The sequence below is a fragment of the Lepidochelys olivacea genome (genome assembly GCF_965140295.1).
Source record: "Lepidochelys olivacea isolate rLepOli2 genome assembly, chromosome: 7".
NCBI classification, from domain to species: domain Eukaryota; kingdom Metazoa; phylum Chordata; order Testudines; family Cheloniidae; genus Lepidochelys; species Lepidochelys olivacea.
Genome location: NC_140417.1, coordinates 14131342 through 14146017, shown reverse-complemented (window position 1 = coordinate 14146017; position 14676 = coordinate 14131342). Strand labels below are relative to the sequence as shown.

Here is a 14676-nt window from a genome sequence, read left to right as displayed (position 1 = left end):
GACAGTCTTTTGGTTCTCTGTTTGTATAGTGCCCAGAGCAGTAGGATCCTGGTCAAATACAAATAATACATACAACTGCTGGGAGTGGACAACAGGGGATGGATCACTCAATAATTGCCCTGTTCATTCCCTCTGAAGCATCTGACATTGGCCACTGTCAGAATACAGGATACTGGGTTAGATGGTGTAGTAGGAAGAGAGCCTGAGACATAAGCCATTGTATCAGGGGCCTGGTATGAGGCAGGACTTGCTCACAGAATCTGGCAAGAACAGGGTTGATATTGCAGAAGTACACATTCCTAAGAAGTGCTAGTCACAGAGTACTCACACAAATACATCCCGATATGGTACTAGAACATCCAGATATCAAGGATGGTACAAAAGCATTCCCCAAGGATAACAGGAACACACTGACCCATCCTAAAAGATAAGATCAGGATGACAGTACGTAATAGAGTTGTTTTGATTGAACCAAAATGTACAAGGTGATGAGTGATAACTAGCCACATCAGGGGGCAGTAACTAACTATGTTAGAGGGGCAGTACTAACTTCTTTGTATCGGGGGATAAAAATGTATCTCAAAGGGAGTATCTCTGTCTAGCCTAAGGAGGAACAAAAAGGCCCGCTGTTTACTGAGCTGGTCCACTGTTTCGGGCATACGTGTATTAGTGGTCCAGTAGAGACTGTGGGATACTAGTACCATGCTTCGTTGACAATAAACCTGGCAGGGTGGCTTCATCCCTTAACAGATATTGTGGCCATTGGGCGGTTCACTCAAGGTCTGCTGTGTCAGCTGTCTGCATAGGGCTGGGGTGGCAAACAGGGAACACACACACAGACACACACACACACACACAGCTAAACATCTATCAACATCTAACCACAGATGGACCATTTGTATGATCCAGCCCGGTAATTCTTATAATAGATATTAGGAACATTTGATTTATTTGGTCACTAGTTTGAAGAGCCAATAAATCTTAATAAATCTTTGGCTTACCTCTTTAGCCCTTCATTTCTTTGCGCTCCATACCTTCTTCAATTAGTTTGCCTACAACCTCTCTCTCCTGTACTGAAGCTTAAGAGAATTATTTCTTTTAATATTTAAAATTGTGACAGCCATTGCTTCAGCCAAAGAAGAGATTCCTCTTTCAACTCTGCAGCACCAAACAAGGTTTTTGCATTCAAATTTGCTATGGTTCAATTCTGACTGCCTTGCCTTTCACACCCAAGAAAGCTCTTTTATGTTCATTTTGATGCAGCATTCTGATCAAGCTGCTGCTGCCTCTAAATTCTCTTTCATTCTGAAAAGGGCTTTGTAGATTACTAATGCTTTTTGCCCTAGTTAACTCTGAGAATATTTAAATTACGGAAATGTGGAATACAGACATTACCTTTACCTCATTCTTATTAAGATGGGAATAGTGGCTGAATTTATCATTCTGACTCACAACAGAACCACTAACCCAGGAACTTATCCTTGCAACAAAGCCCGTTGCCAATTGTGCCCACATATCTATTCAGGGGACACCATCACAGGGCCTAATAACATCAGCCACACTATCAGAGGCTCGTTCACCTGCACATCCACCAATGTGATATATGCCATCATGTGCCAGCAATGCCCCTCTGCCATTTACATTGGTCAAACTGGACAGTCTCTATGTAAAAGAATAAATGGACACAAATCAGATGTCAAGAATTATAACATTCATAAACCAGTCGGAGAACACTTCAATCTCTCTGGTCACGCAATCACAGACATGAAGGTCGCTATCTTAAAACAAAAAAACTTCAAATCCAGACTCCAGCAAGAAACTGCTGAATTGGAATTCATTTGCAAATTGGATACTATTAATTTAGGCTTAAATAGAGACTGGGAGCGGCTAAGTCATTATGCAAGGTAGCCTATTTCCCCTTGTTCTTTCCAAACCCCCCCCCCCCCAGATGTTCTGGTTTAACTTGGATTTAAACTTGAAGAGTGGTCAGTTTGGATGAGCTATTACCAGCAAGAGAGTCAGTTTGTGTGTGTGGTTTTTGGGAGGGGGGTGAGGGGGTGAGAGAACCTGGATTTGTGCAGGAAATGGCCCAACTTGATTATCATGCACATTGTGTAAAGAGTTGTCACTTTGGATGGGCTATCACCAGCAGGAGAGTGAATTTGTGTGGGGGGGTGGAGGGTGAGAAAACCTGGATTTGTGCTGGAAATGGCCCAACCTGATGATCACTTTAGATAAGCTATTACCAGCAGGACAGTGGGGTGGGAGGAGGTATTGTTTCATATTCTCTGTGTGTATATAAAGTCTGCTGCAGTTTCCACGGTATGTATCCGATGAAGTGAGCTGTAGCTCACGAAAGCTCATGCTCAAATAAATTGGTTAGTCTCTAAGGTGCCACAAGTACTCCTTTTCTTTTTGCGAATACAGACTAACACAGCTGTTACTCTGAAACCTGTCTTCTGGTAGTGACTCTTCAAGCACTCACACTGGTAGTAGTTTGAATAATATTAAATTAAAATGAGCAGTGGGACTAGTTGACTTAGCAGATGAATAGTAAGACATGGAACCGTTCTTATGAAGATCACCAATTCACCAATGTGGGCTGCGGGAAGCAGCAGCCAGCACATCTTTTGGCCTGTGCTGCTTCCTGCAGCCCCCATTGGCCTGGAATGGTGAACCACGGCCAGTGGGAGCTGCAATTGGCCGTACCTGCGGATGCTGCAGGTAAACAAACCAGCCCGGCCCAGCAGCGGATTTCCCTGATGGGCCATGTGCCAAAGGTTGCCCATCCCTGGTCTACGCCAAATACCAACCAGTCACTGAGTCTAACTTTTGGGAAGAGGTGATTTTCTCCCCCTAATACATAGGGATCATCATGATCATCTGTTCTGACCTCCTACACCTTGCAGGCCATGGAACCTCACCCACCTACTCCTGTAATAGACCCCTAACCTCTGCTAGCTAGAAAAGTGCACCTTCTCTTTTAAAAAAATAATAATGGATTTAAAGTACAAGGGGAAAAGAGCAACTGAAATTAGTTTGTGAGATATGCAAAACCTTAAATCTCTCTGTATCTAGCTATGTGCCTATGGTATGATATTATATGGTATTGTACTTTTGATACTGTTTGGTATCTAAGTCCCTAGGGTTCATTCATCCCAAGTCACAAACCATTAAAAGTTGTTGATTACTTGGTAGGCTTCAGGAAATAAGATAGCGGTCTCATTTCAGTTCCTAAGGCACCCCAAATCACTATGGCAATAGATATAAGTTAGCAATCTGCTTGCAAGTCTTAAAAGATACCCAGAGACTGCACTTTCCTCAGTCCTAAAAGTGTATTCTTTCTGGTCAGGTACGAGTTAGCCTGGCAAACCCTTGTATCTGTGCTGCATGTACTGTACCTGTCCTGTGAGTAAACAGAGAACCTCACTTCCAGGACTGGCATCTTTCATGAGCACTAAATTCACTTAACTGTCCCTTGAGTCATCTCCAGTCCTGAGACATGGGATGATGGATGCAATACCTGAAATAACAGCTCCTGTAGCAATTTTCATCTTTCTTATTGCACCAGACATATTGTTTTGCCGTGCCCTTTAGAACCAATACCACATGCTTGCTTACAGTGATGCAACATTTCATTTTTCAATACAGTAATTCTTTCCATGAAGCAGTTTTTCATTCCCTTTAAACAGTGCCCATGACAGCAGCTACCTATAGCATTGTTGTTTAAGGCTCTCTCCCTCTTTCATTTAATAAATGTAGTTTATCTCAGACAGACCTCTTTGCTTTCAGCCCCAACCACCTTTACACCCATTGGAAGATTCTCTACTTATAGGGCTTTTAGTAGGTGATAGTAGACATGATGTACATTTCTTCAAAATCCCAAACAAGACCTGACTTCTGTACTACAAAAGGGTACTTTCCAAAAGATCAGTCAGTGGGAGCACCACTACCAACCTTAAAACACAAACAAGCTCTGAGAGGCTCTTCCTCATGTCAGAGCAACACATTTATTCTGCCCATTTTCAAGTGCTCACTCAACAAAACTGCATTTTTATTGTTACCCTGAGAGAGTGCTCAAGCTCATCATCTAAACTCCCAGATTTGATAAATAGCCATAGCATACATGTTTTTGTTAAGGAAACAGCCATATAAAGCTGGGAGAACTTTGATTGATAATGTTTACTGAATGGATATAAACATTATTGGCCTTTTCTTTAAAACTGTTTTTTTTATTCATTCTCCCTTTTGTTCAAGCATTGGAATTAAAATTCAACCAGGGCTTAGCACACATAGCAACAACACTGGAAAAATGACTGCTGGTGTCGCATGAAGAGAAGGGTTGAGTGTGCTGGCGTCAGGGTCCTGTGATGTTATAGAAATAAAGCTGGAAGGACTAGACCACCTTTAACAATTACTTAAACCTTATTATGCACTTCAAGGGCTTATCTATCACAGTAATGAGTGCTTTAAAAAAAAAAAAAGTATAACAATATGCCTCCACCATTATCATACCAGAGCCACAAGCTGTTTGTCACAGAAAAGCAATCCCCATAGGAGTGACCCCCTATTGTCCAAAATATAACACTGTCACTCATGTAATCAGTGGGCAATAAATCACCACAACCTATCCTATAGCAACAGCGTTAGTGCTATTTCAGCATGGCGGTTACTTTCCCCTGAAACAGAAGGGATGTCTAATGCAACTAGAAACCCAGATTACATCATAATCTAAGGAAGGAACCTTGAAATGTCTGGCAAATGGGCAGTTTGTGTGCATCTGCACACGCACACACACACGATTTAAAACGACCATCCGTCGTCAGTATCAATCACAAGTGACAGCAGCTTTCACGGCATTGTTTATTTTCAGTACATATTTAACTAGATGACAGCTTAACCTTCTCGGAAGACCATTATAATTTCTCTGTACATCAACCAAGTGAAGAAAAGTGGATGCGCTCTGATGTAGAAATTGGTTTTTCCATCTGATTTCATAAACATGTAAGTACACTTGCTAATTTAATAGATATTTGGTGTTATTTTGAGCACTGTGCACTCTTATCAGGAGAGTAAATACCATATAACTCAAGGGCAGTCATTTTGAAAGCCAGGCTTGCAGCAATCAATGCAAAAGCCTGCATGAACAGCAAAAGAAATAATCAGCCCCAAATCAGTTAAACAGTTAAAGGAATATAAGAACTTCCAAGATGCACTGTTTTGGATGGCTACCCGCATCTTTCAATTTAAACTAGTCACAGAGCTCTTTCAAATATCTCACCCCGTGACCATGGTGGGTATAAAACTACTGAATTAACACCAAACAATGAGCATTGACCCCGATAGATTTCCTCCTTCCCTCATTCTCCAAGTCATAATAACCCCAATGCTAAACACCATTGTACTGTGACCAAGTGTGGTCCAAAGCGTATATGTCAAGAGGAATGCAATCCGGGTATGCTGTGGACACAGAAAGCTTCCTTTGGGTCTCTTCTGAAATGCAACTTCATGAGAAGTAAAGAAAACTCATTGTCTTGCAAGAGAAACTTAGCACGTTGCAGTAATGGGTCATCTTTGGGTCTCATTTAATGGTACCTGTCTTTGAAAGACTTAAAATTACACAGTGCTTAAAATAGTGCATAACCTTTTAATTTAACAGCTAGAAGAAGTACTATAGAACCCACTTCCTCTGATAGAAGAACTTCCACAGCTATAAGATCAGAAAATAGTTTTACTGATTTTTGACATTACTTCAAAACAATTGGTTTAAACATTGTTTGCCTAACCAGGCTAAAGAAATGCCTCGTGTGTTTATTTATTGACAAGTTTAAGACATTGAAAGTTGGATTTTTAACAGCAGCATATTGAGAACCTCACACTAACCCTCCATGAACAGCCTCGGTATGAGAATGCCATGTGAGTGAGTAATGGTAGTAGCAGAAATCCAACAAATATTTTCAAGAAGAATAGTGAGGAGACAAAAAGTACCTAAATGTAACGTTAGGGAGAGCTGGCAAGAGAAATGAAAACAACTAGGAGGGAACGGAAGTAGGGGAGATAGAAAAGACCCTTAATAAGAGGAGATGGGGATGTTGCAGGGGGGAGGGGGAGGGAGGAGAGAGAGAGAGAGAGAGAGAGAGAGAAAGAGCCTAGTAATGATCAAGGAAGTCCTAGGAGGAGAATAATTCTCTTCAGTGGGGTTGAGAAGACTACAGGAACAGCAAAAGCTCCCAGTGCCTTTGAAGAAGACAGAAAGAGATAGGAGATCTAGATCTTAAATAGTCCATTTAAGGACATTGACTAATTGAACTAATAGAGAAATGTCTCCAAACTGAATGCAATATTAGTCAGTCTGTGACAATTACTAATAGTCAACTGCCACAATTGCTCCTTCACCCCAGAATTATCACTTTGCCAATAAATACTGAGGGGAAAAAATAGTCTCAGATCTTTTCAATAACTGATTGCTATGTATGCTATATAACTGAATATGCATCCGTTACAGTTTCCTACCCTAGAGCTATTGTCCTGCATTTCCAAGCAGGAAATGATGGCACTGAAGCTCATGTACAACAGTACAGTATGTTTGCTGGTAATATTTCTAATTAAATTACATTGACAACTTAGTTGTTGAATACAAAGCATTGCAGCTAAAAGCTTTCGAAGATTAATGTTTGCAGGCAGATGTTCCATGGACCTCAACAAGTAATAAAGGAACAGATTCCACATTATTTTAATTGTATGTTTATAAATATTTGCCTACAAATCTTTACTTATTGGGCCCTTTTTGGAAAATGAAAACCTGATACTGAACATCTTGCTTACGTACTGAACCACAGAAAGACACACTTCTATCACAAACCAGCTATAACGTCACATTAAGGGAATACATCAAGCGTGTGTACATATAAGTGTTAGACTACAAATATTCAGCAGTTGCCAAATGATCTTGGAGACTAAATGTTTGTTTTTAAACTACATTACTAGGCACATATATTAAATTTGGGAAAAAAATATGTTGGTTAAGGACGTATTTAATACAAATGGAACACATTTTATATGCAAATTGAAACCAACAGCATTCGTGTAAAAATATCTAGTTTAGCACTGCTAAACAGAAGATAAGTAAATAGGGCAGTTGTTTTATTGATGTTTGTGGGTCATTAGTAGCACAGCTATTACTGTTCCAGAACTTTTCTTTGTATCAAATTGATGTTTTGAAAATTCAGAGTGCAAAACACAGACCTAGCAAAGTTAGGATATCTTTTTCATAAAACAAATCTTGATCCTACTGTTCGTATTCAGGCAAAATTTATTAGTTCCTTCAGATTAATTTCCTTTATCTCTTTCTTTTGGACAATTAGAAACTGACGTGTCACAGGAGAAAAATTTATCAAACAATATTTAAAAAGAAAAAAGAAAAAAATAACTTTGCAAGCTTAAGAAAGAGGATCCAATTTCCAACAGGACCACATTGTTTACACAAAGTCACTTGAATTCTCTTTTGATTCAAATAAATACACAAAATTCTTCAATTGGCATTCTACACAACATGCAAGCTGCCCAGGAGAAACATTTTAAATTATTCAAATCTAGAAAAGGAGAACAACTGAGAAAATAAATATTTTAATGATGTACTGTCTGCAACTACCCAGTAGAGATGGAGTAATCAAATCTCAGATTAGAAGAATGCCACAAGCAAATTCATACCCATCTCCCAAAATATGACTCAAAGAACAACTTTTGAAGAGGCTTATATAGATCCAACAAAATTACTGAATACAATACTTACTACCATGAGTACTCCTAGTACGTAGCTATTTAATAGTGGAAATTGACTACCTCAATATTAGAAAAGGTGAAAAATAGATTATAGAATAGGATACAGTATCTGACCCAAAATGAGCTCATTTCTGCCAATCTTGATTTGAATGGGAGCAGACTTGTGCCCCTAACTTCTTTCACAATGATATTTAGATTTAAATCCTTACCCTGCACCACTGAAATCAATGGGTGGTCTGGCGTGCCAGATCTAACTCAAAACACAGAGGCCAAAATCTCATCTCAAACTAGTAAATTTTCAAACCTAGGTGATGTCATTTTGCAGAGCACCCAGCATTTTACACTCACATGACCTATTTAAAAGTAAGTTGATTAAAATAAACACACTCTTAATTTACGGTTCTCAATGAGTTACTAACCATCAGGTTTAGAAATGTTATGATAGAACCACAGGAAGGGACAGAAAATATAACCTGAACATAAAACACAATTTCTGTGAGAAGGCCATTCTATCAGATATATACACGGAATCTCAAACGAGGTTACTTTTGGAAAAATGAGGGGGAAGGAGGCAATTAAGATGAAAATAGTTACATGAGTGCTCTATGTTTTGTCTAATCCTAATTTATGCAATATAAACTATAACTCAAAAATTATACCTATGTTACTGATCCTATGTCATTTAACTAGGTAAACAGTAAGCAAACTTCTCCACTCAGTTTTCAGAAGTTAAAGAGGGCCTTTGCTACCAATTAAATTATCATTCAATAAATGAATGTAGTTCGAAAGCTGAGAATCTATGGTGAAACGCAGGGTATAAGAGGAATTATAAGAGATAACACAACAGTAAATATTAAAATATAAATGCTCTACCTACTCCAGTGCATGGTATGTAGTCTTGATTCAATTCACCATAACCTGAAAAAAATAAATACATACAGAAAATAAGACATAGTGATTTTTATCAGTAAACTGATTAATTGTGTGTGTTACATCATTTTTACCTGAGGGGAGGGATGGGTAGAGCTATTTGCAAGTACAAAACAGAATATAATCTACAGTTATTACAACAACATGAAACAGCAACCTACAGGTTAGCAATTCAAATTGTACCAGAAGATAAGACGACAAGTGGACAATTAAATGAACACACTTGTGCTGTGCTGCTAATGAAGGAGGATGAGACTATACCATACAGGACTTATTGCATACAGGTGCCCAAATGTCTCTCTATGCAGCTGAGACAATGTATTACAAGGGCCAGATCCCTATGTCCTTAATTTTTACTCAGGGCTAAACTTTTCGTTGTCAATAGTAATTTGCCTTGAGTCAGGACTGAGTACAGACTTCAGGATTTGGTACCAAATAGCTTTTCTGTTTTTAGAGAAAATACCATATAAAACTGAAATGCTGGAAAATAAGTTTACAAAGGTATGATGGGCAGCAAAGTTACCCAATCTGCAAAAAGTGTTCTGTGAAAGTGTACATGTAAGTTGTCATACGCACCAAATAAATATATACAGTGATGACAATAGTCAAGCATAAACAATTGAATGCAGTCATCCCCTTCCCTATTCCAAAAACTAACCTCTCTCTTCCTGCATTTCTCCTAATACATCTATGTTCTTGGATTATGAAAGTTAAAATTAAAAAAAAAAAAAAAAGAACAATTTGAAAACCGAAGGGTTAATTGAACAAAGTAACGAAGGGAGTTAAAAAGTAGGTTAGGCCAAGTACTCCACTGGATTTTTCCACCCTGTGATTCACAGTTCCCTTCCACTTGAGTTAATTCTCTCTTGAACAGCTCTCGGCAGTGGCATATGACTCTCAGACCTACCACTCACTGCACTCAGTAGCTTACATTCACGTTCAAGAATTCTACTTGTTTGAACTTAAGCTTTGGACTTAACTGTCGACTGAACACACTCTTATAGCCTGCCAAGTCCTCCCAGTAAAACCCAGCTTCCTTCGCTGCACGAACGTTCTCAGTCTGCCAAAACTGGCAGACTTCCACTGCTTGCATGGATAGAACTTACAGTTCCTCAAGATCACAGCTCATAGCTTATAGCTCACCCAAATGGGTAGGCCCAACACCCTAAAGTTTGGGTGTCAGATCACTACCTTGCAGCCCATGCGGGTCCCAGGAAGTTCTAACTCTGCAGGTAGCCAGTTAACCCAAATGACCATCTGCTCAAATTTTGGTTTAGGGTAAATGTGATGGAGTGCCCACCCCACACAAGGCCAGGAGGGGTTAAAGTGGCTAGGCAGGCCAATTAACTGCCCAGGTTGCACCTGAAGAAGGAGACAGGGAAAAGGGCAAGAACTGGAAATGGGCAGGAACAGGAGGGGCTTGTATAAAGTGTATGAGCTGCAGGCAGCAGGGAGCTTTATGAAATATCTATACTCACTCCCTGGGGAGAGGGAGTTTGAGCTGGCAAACCCAGGAAGAGGGGGAAGCCAGATAGGTAGGAAGAAGCCCAGGGAAACAACAGTAAGGAGTAGGATTGTATAGACCTTGGCTGCTTGTTATAGGGGCCTCGGGATGGAACCCAGTGTAGAGGGCGGGGCTGCGTAATCCGACCAGCCATTGGAAAGTGTCACAGAACTTTGGAGACACTAGCCAGACAGCTGGTATGGAAGGATTTTGAATTCCCCAGAAGGGGCGAACTTTAGTGACCTGGCCGGAGGGCCAAGCCACAAACAGGAACGTGAGCAGGGTGAAAGAGATGGGTAGAGACACCACCAGAGGAGGGCAGTGCCTGGCAAGAGCTAATCCCCAGAATCACCTGGAGGAGGCACCACATGCGGTGAGTTTGAACATTTGAAAATATGGAAGCCATTTTGAAAAGTAGAAAGTAGAAGATGCAGAAACAATTTCAATATAAGGATTTAGAATACGTTTCTAATATACTTAGTATAGCACCCAGCCCTGGGACATGCAAATATCAGTTGCTTAATAAAAGTCAGCTTTTGTATAACTTCAGTGCCTGCTTCTAAAAAAAAAAGTGTTGAAAACAGTGTTGCAGAGCAACGCTGCACCTACTGACAGTCATGCCACCAACAGCAAGTTTCACACAATTAATGGAACAGAACAGCAGACCTCAACTACAGAACAATGGGCTCCCACAGGGATCCATGTTTTCAGCATTGCTTTTTAATATTTATATCAGTGACACATCATTGACCCAGTTACGGAAATTTGGATACATGGAAGATTCAAGCGAGCATTTTCACCCAAGTGGAACACATCTTCACAGAAGACCTACAAAAAACTGGAGTACTATTGGTCATGGCAGCTCTGATCTGAACCCTAAACTCCCCCCAGCCCCACCCCCCGGTGTCTCAATTTTCTACCAGAGCAACCAACATGCAAAGAGGTGCCTGAATGTCATCTTCCTCAACATTACACTGAGGCACAAGGACTTCCTAAAATAGCTGAGTGATTCTGGATCATAGCCTCACATACTGACAGCATCTGATGAGGACGACTGCCAAGATAAAGGAACAATGTAATCCACAAACTAGCCAGGATCAGTTGGGAAGCAGAGCTCACACCTTGTGGACAGCCACTTTTGGCCTTCATCTTCTCAACAGCTGAATACTGCATGCCAGGATGGACAGGTAGCAAACATATGAAATTTGTCGATGTGCAACTGAACACTGCTATGAGAATTGTCAGACTGCTGAAGTCACAGTCTGGTTTCCTGTCCTCATGCATATCTTACCACCATCCCTCCAAAGAGAAGCAGCAATAATATGAGAACACATCTCTGTGATAATGAACTCAGTCTTGCCCATTTATGAAGACCTCAAAGAAACCCTGAGATGCCACCTTAAGTCCAGGAACCTACTTCTGGTTAACAGCTAACTCTCATTGCTTTGGGACTGTCACCAAAAGACAAGTGTCAGAAGCTGTGAGAAAACAGTGATGTCAAGAATCAAGACTTGATTACAGATCCTACAGTCTACCACCTGGTTTCACCATGCCACATACAATATGGATCACAGCAACCTGCATTTGAACCTCACATGGGTGCTGCAATTACTTACTACACAAATGAAGAACAGGGTAGTAAGCACATGTGGAGAAGACATCCAAACCATGGAACATCTAGTGAACTGCTGCCTTCTCCAGAGAAATAGCCTTGATTCATTCTGTTTCATTAAAAGCCACAGAGTGGATTGCAAACTTGGATGTTAACCTTTAATGTTGCTTATCAAATTGTCATATGAAAAAGAATGTTTACGCAACATTTGGGTGGGTATTTCTTTAGAAATAAGTGCAGACCCCTTTTTACTGTCAACTCTGACTCTTCAAGATAGCCGAAAACTAAGAGTCATTGGCCAAATTCAGCCCTAGTATAAGTCCATTGATATCAATGGAGTTGGAGCTACCGATATCACCACCTTCACATTATGCACTGTGCCGCACTGAGTTTCAAACCAAGTCTGCTATTTTTGCTTTGAATATGGAAAATGTTGCTTGTTTATTTTGTAAAATGAAAGTTTGGTACATAGAGGCTGGTATGTATCATTCGTTGCATTACTTAATGTCATGACATAATACTGAAGGGGAAAGAAATAAGGAATTTTATATCTTTCAACAATATAGTGCCCAGAATGTGTGCCCATTCCTGCTTCTATTGAAGTCTCTGGTAGAACTCTTCCATTTAATTCATTGGAAAAAAGATCAAGCTCTAAATTCCTAGATTATTAAACAATTTTGCTGGCTCTAATTTCATGCGGGGGAATTATACATTGCTACTCTCTATTGAAATGTAATGGGCACATTTTACAAATATTTACCAAAGCACACGCATTTAGACTTTTTCTTGAGGACTGACAGTTTCTCAGCCAGTGTTTGAGTCAGCATAACTCCACTGAAGTCAATGGAGCTATGTAGCTATATAGCATCTTGGAATTTATCCTTGACATTGAGAAGAATTCATATAACTAAAGGTGAAAGAAATCATGTATATGGTACAATTTATTCACTGTGACTGTCATTTATTTAAAGAATCTGCAGTTAAAAATAAATTTCTTTTAGAATTCATGGCTTGAGTAGGATTCCAAATATTCCCATACCCAAGAGGGGGAAATTCTGATCTTGCTTACATTGTCTTAAATCTAGATCAGTGGTTCTCAACCAGTGGTACACATAGCCCTGGGGGTACACAGAGGTCTTTTAGGGGATACATCAACTCATCTAGATATTTGCCTAGTTTTACAACAGGCTACATAAAAAGCACTAGTGAAGTCAATACAAACTTAAATTCCACACAGACAATGACATGTTTATACTGCTCTATAAACTATACACTGCAATGTAAGTACAATATTTATATTACAATTGATTTTATAATTATATGCTAAAAATGGGAAATTAAGCATTTTTTCAGTAATAGTCTGTTGCGACATCCTAGTTCATTCAAAGTTAAGAAACCAAGGGAGACAAAAGCAGGAAAATTTGTTTCGCTCTTCTAATCTATGAACTAAAAACTAGGTGTGAGAGAATGAGCTCTACTAGTTCTAAAAACTTAAGGACATGGTTACCAGAAACAATCAATTCATTGCACTAACCACAAATAATACTTCCTTTCTCTGATAAATCAGTTTTAAATGCAAAACTTTAATAAACTTTTATCTTTATGTATCCAAGACATTTTAGGTAATTATTTAATACTAGTTCTAAAAATAAATGTTTTTGTGCATTTTAATTGGATCTGCATTTCCAACCAAATAGACACATCAGAAGTAAATAATTAATCTAGTAAACAAATACATCATTCAGCATTTTCTAACATAATAAAAATGTGAACATTAAGAATCTGAATAAATGTAACTTAAGTTATAAAACTGCTTAAATAAATGTAAATATAAATAAATATATCCTCCTGGTTTACAAAAGGAAGCACCAAATGTGTAAAGGCTATATTTAGTCACAAATCAATATGTTTTGATTGTTAGCCACCAGTCAGAATCAACCTTTCTTTAGGAAAATAACTAAAAAGTACAAATGAAAAAAACGTGATTTAAATCAGGAAGCAGTAAACACTGATTTTAATCATAATTAAAATTGCTTTGATTTAAATCAATCTACCCTAAGGGTTGAATAAAATGGCAAGTTATGGGAGTACTTTAGTGCATGGGCAAACTTATATTTAAGATTTTATCTAAAAATGATTTAAAATTAATCAAAAACTGCAAATCTCGAAGCCTTCTTCGGCTAGATTCTGCAAGATTTGTATATTTACCGACATGCTAAATGACAGCTTGTATTTCAAGTAATGTCCTATAAGGGACAGCCAAGCCTGAATTTGGATGAGAATTTTCCTGCATAAAAACTGCCAGATTAAGCTCACAAATCAGTTCTGATGTTCTATCTTTTACACCTTTTGATTCCCAGACATTACATTTTTTCGTTTTGTAGTTATATTTTCTACTGTGCACTTGGTTTTGCTCTTGGTTTACTTAAGACTTCCTTTTGGTTTCACATAAATCAGTTTAGTCTAGAGTGATCTTAGTCCACTCCTCATTTCATGGTTTTGGGATACTTCTGAAACTGATCTGCAGTAGCAGCCTGAAACATTTCTTAGAAGGATTTCTCCTGGGATTCAGGCAATAACAGTGTCACTGTTCTATGTTCATTGTTCAACACTTACACTAGAATCAAAGTATACAAGTGAGAATTAGCTTTCATTCCTTAGGATCCACATATAAACTGGTACTCCTTAAGAGAGTTTTGTGACCTCAGAATAACTTTTGAAAGGATATTCTTTATTTGCTTATCTCTATATGAAAAAAGAGGGCAAAATTATTGCATGGTACATGGTCTAAAGTTTCCATCGGCATGAATTTAGAATGAATGCATTACTCACTGGTGGTAAAGCCAAG

General features: G+C 38.9%; 1 protein-coding gene across 6 annotated transcripts in view; it reads right to left on the bottom strand.

Annotated features, from left to right (window-relative positions):
- Window positions 1-14676, bottom strand: part of LOC311523328 (contactin-4) — a 648631-nt gene that overhangs the window by 569899 nt on the left and 64056 nt on the right. For 5 of the 6 annotated variants that reach the window (XM_084633189.1, XM_084633193.1, XM_084633194.1 and 2 more), the window contains exon 2: window positions 8660-8700. The gene's annotated coding sequence lies outside the window, so the exon portion shown is untranslated. Of the gene's footprint in view, window positions 1-8655; window positions 8701-14676 lie in introns of all 6 variants that reach the window. The other variant, XM_084633191.1, reaches the window with a different exon arrangement.